Source organism: Lutra lutra, chromosome 2 (assembly GCF_902655055.1).
Source record: "Lutra lutra chromosome 2, mLutLut1.2, whole genome shotgun sequence".
Lineage (NCBI taxonomy): Eukaryota > Metazoa > Chordata > Mammalia > Carnivora > Mustelidae > Lutra > Lutra lutra.
The window spans coordinates 46,429,030-46,442,464 of NC_062279.1; the positions used below are offsets into that span (position 1 = coordinate 46,429,030).

A 13,435-nucleotide genomic window follows, 5' to 3' on the forward strand; every position below is an offset into this window, starting at 1 on the left:
TCCTTGCTGCTTCATGCTATGTTCAGTCTGCAAACAACTATTCATTTTTAAAAATCAAACAGTCCATGTCTCTGTTGAATGACTTGTCTTTTAGCTACCTGCCCCAGGGTTTTTGCAATGAGCCGTATCCAGGCAAAATTATGGAGATGATAAAGCTTGTATGTATCCTTTTCCAGATCCTTTGTCTGAATTTTCCTCTATCCTGCTACATTTCTCCTGAACAGTTTCTAATACATGAGTGTCATTAAAAGGACACACATTTATTTTGGCGGGTATTCTCAAGTTCATCTAAGCTTCTCCAGGTAGACAGTATCCTGGCCAAGGAGAGGAACTGAGTGGTGGGATCATTTACGTCTGAGAGTTAACAGGTTTCTCTTCTTCTTTTTCAGGCCAAATTTCCACAAAATTGAAAGGAAATGGTAATGCTTCATCTGAACAGGAAAGTGACCAAAGAAAGAAGGAAAGCAGGTATCCAGCAGGTGCCCCCTGTGGGAGGGTCAAAGCGCTCGGTAGGCCACCTACATGGTCTCCTTAAGTCTTCTCAGGGAGAAGTGTGATCTGATTGCTTTACAGTCAGGTAGACTAGACTCAGAGAGATGCGGAGACGTGTCCAAGGTTGGCCAGCTAGTGAGGGCTACAGCAGGAATTTTATTTTATTTTATTTTTTTAAAATATTTTTTTAAGATTTTATTTATTTATTTGACAGAGATCACAAGTAGGCAGAGAGGCAGGCAGAGAGAGAGGAGGAAGCAGGGTCCCCGCTGAGCAGAGAACCCGATGTGGGGCTCGATCCCAGGACCCTGGGATCATGACCTGAGCCGAAAGCAGAGGCTTTAACCCACTGTGTCACCCAGGCGCCCCCTACAGCAGGAATTTTAGAAGGAACTTGCCTTTACTGAGAAGTTTGCCCACACCTGACATTCTACCAGCTGGCCAACTGATCCCCTCTGAATACGCACTTGCGTTGGAGCTGGCCATTTCAGGGGGTGTGATCGAAAGGTACCTCTTTGATGTGAAGCTGTGTTTTCTGATGGCAGCTATGTGAGGTGAGATCGGGAAGGGTTAACAGATAGTTTGCAGTTCCTTCAAGAACCCTGCTGACTTTTGTACAGTCAAATAATAAAGTTCCAATTTGGGAGCGAGTTTGCTACTGTGACACCAATACAGCTCCAGGCTATTAGAGGATGAGATGAGCACAAAGCTTTATGAGCCGTCAGCTGTGGCTCTGGAGGGTGATTCAGCATGTCGCTTGCTGGGAGCATAGCTGTTAATTGGGAATGGGGGAGAGAGAAGGAGCCCTGGCTTGGCAGATCAAGTTTAAATGGGTGGATTGTCTGATGGAGACTTTTTCTGTTCTCTTTTGGCTTTGGTTCAATGCTTATAGCCAGACTGTCTTGCTCCCAGCTGGACTTTGCTTGCCTTGAAATGCCTTTTTTTTTTTTTTTTTTTTTTTTTTTTTTTTGGTCAGTTTGTAGCTCTGGATTTTGTAAGGACTCGGGTAAGTGAGAGGCCATGGCAATAGAAGCAGCCTTCATTGTTTGACTCTGAATTCTCCGGCACCCTACTACCTCCTGTGTTGTTCTGTGCTCCTCCCCCGGAATTGTATAGAGCAGGCATTACTGCACGTTTATTTTCAGTGTAGGTAAATTCAGCCACCGTTGCTCAGGTGCTCGTGGGATGGGAGGAGAAGTGGATGTGGTAATCGAAGACCCGAGTTCAAGAACTGCTTTTATCACCCGGATAACTTGATCACACACAGCCTTACCTTTCTCTTTTGCAAAATGGAGATGAGGAAAAAAAATGTTTATCCAGCACGTTGGTCTTTAGTATTTAAGAGACTCCTATGGAACCAAGTAGTGAAAATTCCAAGAAACCGATATTCTCTCCATATGGATGAAACTCCGCCACAACGTCCATAAAGCCTTTTATGTGCCATCAGGCAGAAAGAGTCTCCTCCTGCCGTGAGTTCTTTGCCAAGAGATCTGTTCTGTCTGCACAGTGTAGATAGGTAGAGAGCAGAGCAAAGGCTCTGGGGGCAGACAGACCAAGCAGGGTGCTCTTGGGGAAAGTGATTTCATTTCTCTGAGACTCACTGTCTTTATCTGTCAATTCATACCTGTCTCATAGGTCATCGTGAGGAGTAGAGGGGTCTTCGTGTGATGCTTTCTACAGAGATTTGCTCCTAGAATGGCCCACAATAAATGGCTTCCTCTCTCTTCCCCTCCTTGATTTTTACTCTCCTCACAGTATCCCTCTCTGCTCTGTCCAGAAAGAGAGGTTGACAAAATAACTTCTTGAAAATGGGATGAATTGATCAAGTTTCTTCTCCTTAAGTTTCATAAGTTAATACAGTTTACATTTCATATAGTTCACAGAGCCAGATAGTACTGTAAGTCTTCTAACAAACAGTCCTCTCTGCCTCTCGTTTCCAGTCCCTAAATCAACTTTAGTAACTCTGTCTTCTGATGCACACCCCTTGCATTCATTACAGTTTCCTGATTTTTCCATTTTAAACTAAATCTATTTCTGCTTTTTCCATTTTAGACTAAATCCATTTAGACTAAATCTTCCGACTCTAGGACGTGGGAGTTTATCCTTATTTCATCTCTTTTATTACACTGCATACCCCCTGTATTAGTTTCCTGGGGGTGCTGTAACAAATGACCACAAACTTTGTGGCTTGAACAACAGAAGACATGGATTCTTCCATACCTCGGCAGGCGAAGAGCCTAAAATCAATATTGCTGGGCCCAAATCCAGGTGTTGCCAGCTGAAAAAGTGAAAGGCAGACACTGAGGTAACACAAAGATAGTAACTTAAGAAGCTAACGAGACCAAGAGAGAGAAGGGGCTTAGGAGACTTAGAACCCAGAAACTCCAAGGAGGAGCCTTGTGTTACTGAGCGCCAGACCTCAGAGGAAGACCTGTTACCGGCCAGTGCTGAGATCTCTGAAGGGCAGCTGGAGGTTGGCTCTGGAATGTTCTAGAAAAATAAAATTCTCAAAGCCTGGAGATTGATCTGCTCTCACAGCTAGGGGAAGGGCTGTGATAGAGATGATGTGGAAAGGTCTAGAAGGAAACGGGAGCAAGTGTGTGCTTGTTTCTTGTGCAGACTTCCTATCTCCCTCCGGCCCACCTATTGACGTGTGTGGACTCTGTTCTTTGATCGCTGGGTCTTTCTAGAGGATACACAAAGAAGAATCTGGATAATTCATTGGTCATACAACATCAGTATCTGTAGGTATTTTTGGTCCTCCCCCTCCTTGGGCCTGTCAGGTTCCTCAGAAAGGAGCTTGTTAGTCCTAGGCTGTAAGCCTTGGTGCCACTTTCTGGGAGTTAATGAGGGCGAGGCGGGGGTGTGGTTGCAGTGTGAAGGATTTATGCTGTAAGCACTTCAGAGGCCCCTTCCTGGCTCCCCTTTTTTCACCAAATCTGGACGACAGGCCCGATCCTTGAGCAAGTATGATTTACCTACCTTGTCCTCTCTGGCTTGCTTTAAAGACCTGGCGACTTTCCATCCTCCAGGACGGCCTCCTGACTGTTGGAGTGCATGATTCTGTCTTGCTTTCTGGTCCTAAATGCAGTCCAGCAGAAGTTTTTGCACCTTGTTCTCTGTGGTCATTTATTCATCTTTTAATGTGTTCACCACTTTTGCCCCATGTAAGTGAAGGGTCCTGTGGGGATGGGGCACCGAATCACGCTTGTTCATTTTGCCCTGCACCATGCAGTGTCTTTCTGTGCACACACACTTGCATGCACACTCACACTCATACACCCAACAAAGCTCCTCCCTTTACCTCTGACCTTTCACCTTTACCTTTGGATTGTGGATGAATGCAATTGATGGGAATATTAATATTGCATGTAGAGGGTTCTTTATAATTTATAAAACACCTTCACATACTTTATGCCGCTTAATTTTCACGACTGTTGGAGAGGGGGACGTGTTGCTCCTTTTTGGTAGCTGAGGGCAGTGACTCTGAGAGAGATAAGAAAGCGCGTGGGACTTGCGGCTTACTTGCTGAAGGTCAAATACTCTTTATTTTGCACACAGATATTCATAGCAGCTTTATTTGTAATAGACCCAGACTGGAAGTGACCAAAATATCCATCCATGTCCAGGTGAATGGACCAGCACGTTGTGCTATATCCATCCATACAATGGGAGTTCTAAAATATTAAAATAATTATGCCGAAGGCAAAAAGCCAGACCAAAACAAACAAACAAAAAAGAACTCATACCTTAGGGCTCCACTTGCATAAAATTCGTGGAAATGCAAACTTGTGCAGAGTGACGACATCACGAGGTGGCGGGGGATGGGGGAATGAGAATGAGAGTGCAGTAATCTTAGTGACACACTCTAGCTGACTTTCACAGCAAGGCTGGCTGGTGTGGCGCATGCTCAGACCTGCTCCCAGAGGAGGGGTCTTGCCCACCTCCCCTTCCCAGCAGCACTTACCCTGTAAGTGAGCAGAGCTGTGTGGCAGGGCTGGCCTGGCAGAGGCCAGGTGTCCATTCTCCCAGGCTACTCAGACCCCACTTCCTCTCAGACGAATGTGGGATTGTTTTGTCATAAAAATACAAGTGTAGTCATAAAACATGTCTTTGTGGGGGAAGAAAGTTCCCAGGCCTAAGAATGTGTGTGTGTATATGTAAGACAAGCTAAGACAGGTGTCCCTCCCCCCATCCCTGTTCCCGAGGCCCCATGGCCAGGTGTGATCTCATGCTAACCTACAACATGGGGGGAGCCCTGAAAGGCCAGTGGCATCTGATACCCTCCATATCAGGCTTAGAAGAGTTTTCCAAAAGGCTTTGCATTCCCTGGGTCAAGAGCTCATTTTTTTCCCCAAGAAACATGTGTATTTCAGCAGAAACTTAATCCCTGGGGCTCTAACTCCTTCACACTTACATCAGTTAAAATGGCATTTCTGAAGAGACATGTGATCCTTCGGAAGCCTCCCGAGACTAAGCTTGGCTTGGTATCCCTTCTCATTGCTTGACCTTAAACAAAAAAAAGAGGAAGTCACGTTTCGTTTTTAAAATGATCTTGACAAAGTCTTTTCTTCAAATTGGCCTGGACTGAATCTTTTTCTCTCACGGATTCTTTTGCCACAGTGTCCTGTTGATTTGCATGACGGAAGCAGCTGTCAGAGCTCAGGTTGTGGCCCTGTCCCTGGGTTCAAGCTGGCAGGCTCCACGAAAGAGCTGACCGGAGCGAGGCTGGTCCTCTCCACGGGTCTCAGACCAGTCTTTTGTTCTGGGAAGACCCTAGAAGTTCTCTCTCAATTCCTTGCTCCTCCTTCTAGAGATGGGGAAACAGATGTCCAGGGAGGAGGTGCCTTTGTAGAAGTGTACATATAATGAACAGAATTTTGAGGACCTAAACTGCCGGACATCATGCTAAATGTTCTACATTTATTACCTTATTTATCTGTTCGGCAATTCATGGGTAAGTCATTGTTATCCCCATTTTGCTGAGGAGGCAAATGAGGCCTGGTGGGATTGGGCAACTTGTCTCAGGTCTCGAAGCTTCCATGGCAGGGTGATTAAAACCACAGGCCCATGTTTGTTGCTTTTAATAAGTGTGTTCTTCAGCTTCCGCTGGACATGGAGAGGGTAGCCAGGGGCAAGGGCCCCGGGCTTCCAATGCCCATCCTCTAATACCTTTTGTGATTTTGACCTTAGGGATATTTCATAAAATCACTAGACTTCAGTAGGTATGTCTAGTTCCTAAAAACTCAAATCTTTCTGCCTGATTTTGGTGTTCTGAGAACTAATAGTAGGTGATGTCGTTGCCTTAGCTTTCAACATACTGTTTTCTTTCCGGGTCATCCTAGCCCCTCCACAGTTCTGCTCTCTCTGTCTTCTGTCTCCTGCCAGCACCCAGTTCTCTCTTCCTTTTACAATCAATCGATCGATCATCAAGAAAGGATCTAGATTGGTGATTGATAACTCAGTGTGAACTCAAGCCAGTCGGGAACTTTTGTAGAGATATTTGCCTTATCTCTGAAGATGGAATGGAAGATTTTTAAGAAGAAAAGAAAAAGGCAAGGAAACTACATTCACTGGCATTTTGTGCCCAATATCGTGCTGGATCCTATCACATAACTTTACTTATTAAACGCTCCCCTTATCTGCTCCCCCGTTTCATAGATAAAGACTCTGAAGTTTAGAAAGGCTAAATAACTTGCCCTCAGTTATCGTGTAATGGCTTTAATCTGTGGGATTCTTTCTGCTGTACCATCAAGTTGAAGGGGAGGATTTTGAGGATGATAAGGTCGGGAGGGAGGGGCTTCTTCATGTCTTGAATCAATTGTGAGAGACTGACCTCTACTGGAGCATAGGCACTTGAGTATCAAAAAGAAGAAATCACTTCCTTAGCATCAAATGATCTTTTCTCAAGTTTCGGAGAGGTATCTATTTAACGTAGGTATACCGTGTGCCCACAACCTATGAAATAGCGGACTGAAGGCAAAAGTAAAGTGAATACGCATTGATTGGCCCCTGGACGTCCCAGTAAGGATACCATGCAAGGATCCTGCCCCCTGGGTGGTCAGCTCCATCTGGGAGCTATTTCCAAATAGCAGTAGACAATATCCTAGAAGGACTGGAAGACTCAAGTCTAGCCAAGGGGCAACCCTCCTCCAGGTATTTTCTCCTTATAGCCTATTCCATGTTTGATGATATGCATATCTGCATCGTGTGTCATTATTTTGTCCCATTGCCCATTTTTTTCATGCACCACTGATTCTTTAAACTGCAACCACCGAGAGGCACAAAAAATGGGTCTGACACATAGAGAACCTACTCTTATGAATGTTTTATTTACTTACGTATCATTCTTATCAGCCTTCTCCTCCTGTCTCTGGTTACCTTTTTCACTTTGCTGGCCAACTGACAATTAGATGAAGGATGGAAATAAACTGGCAGATTGCCTCTAGCTGCTAGACAAGGGTTCTTTCTTTCTGTGGTTTAGTTTCACAAAGGGTTCTGTAGGCACTGGAAGTTATAGTACAAAGCAGTTTGGTCTAAAGGTTGTAGCCCAGAAAGGTGAATGTCCCCAAAGGTCAGTGTCCTTGACATCCCACTGATAGTTTTTGATATGACGGAGTCACTTCTGTTGCATATCATCCCTTTCCTGTTCTTGGAAAAATTATTTTGCAATGTAGTAGATTGTTATTTTACATTTTATCTGGAAATAAGTCCCAGCATCCCAGATAATGTGCCTATTGGAGTCATATAGCACACAGCCTGGATGGTACAGTTTAGCAGCTCAGAAACAGGTACAAAATCACTCTGCATATAAGGGAAGCAGTTTTCTATTAATTCACAATGTTTTATTGTGCTTTTCTTATTATAAAAGTATTTCATGCAGAAAATTTGAAAAATATAGATAAGCAACAAAGGAATACATAAAAACCACTTGAATCTTGTCACCCAAAGATACCCACTGATAACATTTGATGTTACTCTTTAGCTTTATAAATGCATATTTTAAGATAAGCAGTATTGTGCCCTTCACAGTATTTTTTTAAATTTCTTTTTCTTTCAGCAGTATATTCAAGCATCTTTTCACGTCATAACAATCTTCTAGAATATCACATTTCATGGTTGCAGAGTATTTTGTCGTAAAGGTATATCACAATTTATTTAATTATTTTGTTTTTTAGGGATATTAATTTATCTCCAACATTCTGTCATTTTTAACTCTTCTGCCCTAAACATTGTTGTTGCTAAGTCTCTGTGCACATTCATAACATTTTTTAGGATTAAAGTTTAAGGGTTTTGATATTTCTTGCCCAACCAACTCTAAGAAGTTGTATTAGTGTACACTTCTGACCATTAAATCATACTGGGGACAAATAGTAGGGTGATAGATTATTTTATAACTTTGCCAATTTGATAGATGGAAATAGTGTCACATATGCATCTAAATTTATTACTAAAATTAAGTAGTTTTTGGAATTTTACAATATACTTATTGATTTTTGTAACTTTTTAAAAAAAGATTTTATTTACTTATTTGACAGAGAGAGATCACAAGAGGCAGAGAGGCAGGCAGAGAGAGGGGGGGAAGTAGGCTCCCTGCTGAGCAGAGAGCCCAGACAGGAGCCTTCATCCCAGGACCCTGGCAGGGGCTTAACTCACTGAGTTAAGGCAGAGGCTTAACTCACTGAGCCATCCAGGCACCCTTCACTTTTGTAACCTTTTAAACTCCTTTGTTTTAATTTATATACACACACACATAAAGGGTGGGCTCTGGAGACAAGCTGCCTGGGGTCTAGCCCAAACTCTGCCGTTTTAGAAAGGCCAACCCCCAAACTACAAGAATATTAACTCCTTTTTTTTTAAACCCCCCCCCCCCCAGGGACTTTTGGGTGTGATTTTCTACATTTAAAAACTTATGTTAGTGGCTGTGTTGTCTACTTCTATTTTCTCCTCCAGGTCCACTCCCTCTCCTTTTACAGCTGCTCTGGACCACAAGAGGCTGCCAGAAAGAGCTCATAGTGGGCTGCTGGCTTCTGGGTTTTGGCTGGATCCAGCCAGTGGGCAGCAGTGAAAGGGAGGAAGGGGAAATTGGAATGATGGATTGCGGAGAGCAGCATGTGCTAGGTCGAAGTTTGGATTGAATTCCATACCTACTGGGAGACTGAAAAAGATTTTAAGTGGGGGAGGAAGATGATTACAGATCCAAGTGGCAAATTAAGACAGTTAATTTGACAGCACTGGACAGGCTAGAGGAGGGCTGAAGGCAGGCAGAGTCCAGTGGGGACGGCTAGAACAGCTGCGATCCCACTGCATTGTGTTGACCACGAAAGAGGATAAGGATCACTGATTTAAGAACCATTTCCAAATAAAGTGGACTGATCTTGGGGATGGATATTTTAAAAAACTGAATATTAGCACTGTTAGTATATAATATTGGCTGCTGCCTTTCTAGAGTGACACCCCATAGGGGTCTTTGCAGGGGGATCCTGCCTGTGGCAAAGTTATCCTGTTACTAAAGCCAAACACTACTGTATTTTCTCTTTGGCTTGATTTCCAGGCCTTAGAATATTAGTGTCTTAAAAATGTATACTTAAAACAAAATGACTAATGTCTTTTTTTTTTCCTTAGCACTTACATATTATCTCATTTAATATTTTTATTCCTGGTTGGCCTAAATGTCATCACGTGATCAGTTGAAAATCCTAGCGGGAGGCAACCTGGAACAGGGGGAAACGTGGGCCACGGGGGCCGGGGATCTTGTTCCAAGCAAAGTGGGGCAGCTATGTGTGTTCTCCTCTTACAGACAACACACAAGTCTGCTTGTGTGTTGTCCTTTGCTAACTTCTTTATCCTCAAAATGGTTTCCTGGGAAATATGATTTCATCTGGGGAAAGCATATAAGAAAGTGGAGGGGAGAGAGAATTAAGCTGGCTTGAGATTTGTGGTAGATTCAGCCTCCTTTCCCATTAGTGCTACTTTTTCTTAGGCATTTACCAAGATAATAGCTTTGGTCTAATAATTTAGCGATGTTAACTGGTATTGACTACTCACCTTGGAAGTGACTTTAGATATTGTAATCCAGTCTCTTTATTCTGCCCACGAGGGAAACAAAACTCACATCCCCTTTCTCTGTCCCCTTGGTCTCCTCAGATGGGAAATTTGGTTTCTGTGAATCAGCTCCATTAAATACTAATGGGAAAACTTGGAGGTGCCTGGTAAAGTGTGACAACTTTTATCATGCGCTCTGGAGCTCTCCTCCAGTCCGTTGGGGATTTCTCCACATTGACAACACCTATTCAGATCTTATATTTGTTTTTATTTCTGAAGGTGTTGATTTTGGTGAGGACTAGAGCGTGTTGGCTCCATGCAGGGAGGCAGTGATCTTTGCTCAGCAGGATTCAATAGGGGAAATGGAGGGGGAAGTTCAACTGTGACCTGTGGGACAAGAAGGCAAGATTTTATCTGGGAAGGCCCCTTTAAGTAACAGAAAGACAGTAGGATTACCTCATTTTCAACAGAAAAAACCTGCAGGACAGCAACGCTTTTCATGTTACTGTGCTTTTAGATTTTATTTGTATAGTTCTTCATTCTCCAAATTTTCAATCATGAATGTCTTACTTTGGTATTCAGAGAAATTGACTTTATCTGCTTGTATCAATATGTATATCACAATTTCTAAAAGAGGAAATGCTTGGGGGGTGTAGCTCTGAAACCCTTGTGGGGGAATTTTCAAGAAGATTGAAAGGAAAACCCTAAAGAGCATTTCCTAACGTGTTCTGTGGGAAGCAATCTTGGAAAAACCATTCCCTGGCCAAATACATTTGGAGTGATGTGCTCCAGCCTCTTCTTGGAGGCCTGTAATGCCCATTACGAGCTCTGGAACTTTCTTCAGGAAAATGAAAACACAAAATTCTGTCTCAATTCTTTGAACTCAGTGTTTCTAAACATATTTGACTGGAAACTGCTTTTTGTGTCTTAATAGTCCAACAAGACCACTATTTTTTGAAACATACTTTGGGAGAGTGCCTGTGAGTTCCACAGAAATCCCCTGGGTCTCAGGATAGGCTTCTGGTGCCTGAGGCAAACAGAACTGTGGTATCTCCTCTGCTTTGTTGGTGTCCAGGTGAATACCAGCTCAAGTGGATATTATTGTGTGCCTCGAAGGAGAAAAGTCCTGAAAGCACGCACGTTGGAGTAGGAAGGGAGGCCTGTCCATGAGGAAGGTTAGACTAATGGCCTGTTGGCAGGAGCTGCCCTTGTATTAGCAGAGCTTGGAGGGCTTTCTCTTCCCTTCTCCTTGGCTGACTTCCTGAGTCGCCGCCCAGGAGCGTGGTTGCAGCCGCTTCCTCAGCCAGGAGGGGGCGCCTCCCTTCTCCGCTGGAAGCCCAGAGAGCGGGAATCTGCAGGAGCTGAGTCCATTCGACCTGTTCCGCACTCTTCTAGGTGTGGTGGGGCTGCGGAAGAGACCACTTCTCTGTTCCCTTACGAAACCAACAATCCGGTTGAGGACATGAGGCCTATATACATATGAGGTGTCGGAACATATCTGATTATGATTGTGTGCTTTGTCGTGTGATCGGATTTTAAGGCATTGTATGCATTTAGAGAAGAAGAGGACCTCAGTGAGCCTGGGGTAATGAGGAAAGACTTCACCCGTGGGGCAGGAAGTAGATCCTGAGAAATGAATAGAACTTGAGAAGGTAGAGAAGAGAGAGAGGGGAAGGCAGTCATGCAGGGGAAAAACCTGGGAGAAACAAGATTTGTCTAGAGGCAACATTACCGAGCACATCAGGAAGCCTCAGGCCACTCTGAAGGGTGCTACACTCAGCAGGATTTTTAATTCGGTTATAGGGGTGACTGTAGAGCTGAGTATACCCTGAGTCTCCCCGAGTTCCTCTGTGACCACCCTTGTCTCTTCTCTGGTGTGGCAGTTAAGCCCAAGTAGCCCATTTGTTATTTCCACTTACTAGCTTGCTCTTAAGTACTGTGAGCGTATCTTGTTTCCCGGGAGGGGGACTATGAGCTCTTTGAAGGCATAAGCAAAATGATCTCATTCTCTGCTTCCCCTTTCCCTTCTACCTGCATATCACACAATGTTTAGCATAGAGTATGCATGGTAAGTGTCTGCCGGTAGACCAGCTGGATTCTGAATAAAACTGGTTGCTTAGATGTATATCTGTGACTCCATTAGGTCATCACTGACTGTTGGTGTCCCCATTCCATTGGAGGTGAAAAGGGAGGAAGGGGAATCAAGACACACTCCAAGGCTGTACAGCGTCAGAGAGCTAGGGAGCCTCACTGAGAATCTAATTCTTTCTCGATTGTCTGCTCAAGTCAGTGTCTTGTCTGAGTCCTGAGTGTGAGTTCAGTCAAGTTTGGTGTGTGTGTGTGTGTATGTGTGTGTGTGTGTACATGTGTGCATGCACGTGTGTGTGTGTGTGTGTGTGTGTGTGTGTAGGCAGGACTGGACGGGCAAGAAGGTGCGAAAACAATTAAGACATAGTCCTACCCTCAAAAGGCTTACACTTTGGTAAGAAGAACCAGGGTGAGAACTATCATCTATAAAGGAATTGCCAGCCAGCCTTTTGGGGTGTAAGGGCAGAAGGGGCCAATTCAGCTACTTGTAGGTAGTGACATGTTCAAGAAAGATGAGTTGGAATCTCTTGTGTTGCTTTCTGTAGAACAACATTTCTCACTGACGCTGACTAGCCCGCAGCCACCTGGGCCTTATGGTTCCTTCCCCTCGTGCCCTGGGACAGTGACAGGAAGGTTCTGCCACTCTGCTTGGCAATTCCAGAGCAGACTGTGTACCTCCAGGCACAGTCCACCAGATGGTGCAAAACAAATGAAACAGATGTCGTTGAGGTCTCTTCAGCTTATCAGACCCAAAATTGGACAGCTGTGGAGAGGACTTTCTGGGAATTTTCCACTTCTGAGTTCATCCAGAATGGTATGAAAATGCACCCTTGAGGCCTGAATAGAAAGTTTAGAGTAGATTTAGGGATTAAAAACTCGTGTATGTGTGTGTGTGTGTGTTTTCTATGTAGGCAGAAAGTACTTCCCTGCATGAGGAGACTAGGAAACTTCTTGTCCTCATCCCAACTCTTCTTACCCTTCCTGGCTCAGGGCTAAACTTCAATGTTGCAAAATTGTAAAACTGTTTAACTGGTAATACCCTAGGGAGAAATAATACTGCCTTATATTATTTAAAGCCTTGCATGTACTTTCTAATTTCTCTCCATCCTTCCTTTCCTTTCTTCCTTCCTCCATCCCACCCTCCCTTCCTTTCCTTTTTCTCCCTCCCTCCCTCCCTCCCTCCCTTCCTTCCTTTTTTTTTTTTTAAAGATTTTATTTATTTATTTGACAGACAGAGATCACAAGTAGGTAGAGAGGCAGGCAGAGAGAGAGGAAGGGAAGCAGGCTCCCTGCTGAGCAGAGAGCCTGACGCGGGACTCGATCCCAGGACCCTGAGATCATGACCTGAGCCGAAGGCAGCGGCTCAACCCACTGAGCCACCCAGGCGCCCTCCTTCCTTATTTTTAATTTTAATTCCAGTGTTGTTAACATACAGTGTTATGTTCATTTCAGGTATATAGAATAATGATTCAGTAATTATTCATATGACTCAATGCTTACCATGATAAGTGTATTCCTTAATCCCCATCACCTATTTCACCCATCCCTCACCCACCCCCCCTTTTGGTAAGCCTCTGTTTGATCTCTATAGTTAAGAGTCTATTTTCTGGTTTGTCTCTCTTTTATTTTAAATTTTCCTTTGTTTGTGTGTTTTATTTCTTAACTTTCACATATAAGTGAAATCATATGTTATTTGTCTTTCTCTGACTGACTTAGTTTGCTTAGCATTATATCCTCTAAATCCATCCATGTTGTTGCAAATGGCAAGATTTCATTTTTTAATGGCTGAGTAATATTCCATTGTATATGT

The 13,435-nt window shown here is 43.9% G+C and overlaps 1 long non-coding RNA gene across 2 annotated transcripts in view; it reads left to right on the top strand.

The window, feature by feature from the left end:
- LOC125092880 (uncharacterized) overlaps positions 1 to 13,435 on the top strand; it is a 128,664-nt gene that overhangs the window by 104,096 nt on the left and 11,133 nt on the right. For both annotated transcript variants that reach the window (XR_007125087.1, XR_007125088.1), the window contains exon 2: positions 390 to 468. This is a non-coding gene — a long non-coding RNA (uncharacterized LOC125092880). The remainder of the gene's footprint in view (positions 1 to 389; positions 469 to 13,435) is intronic.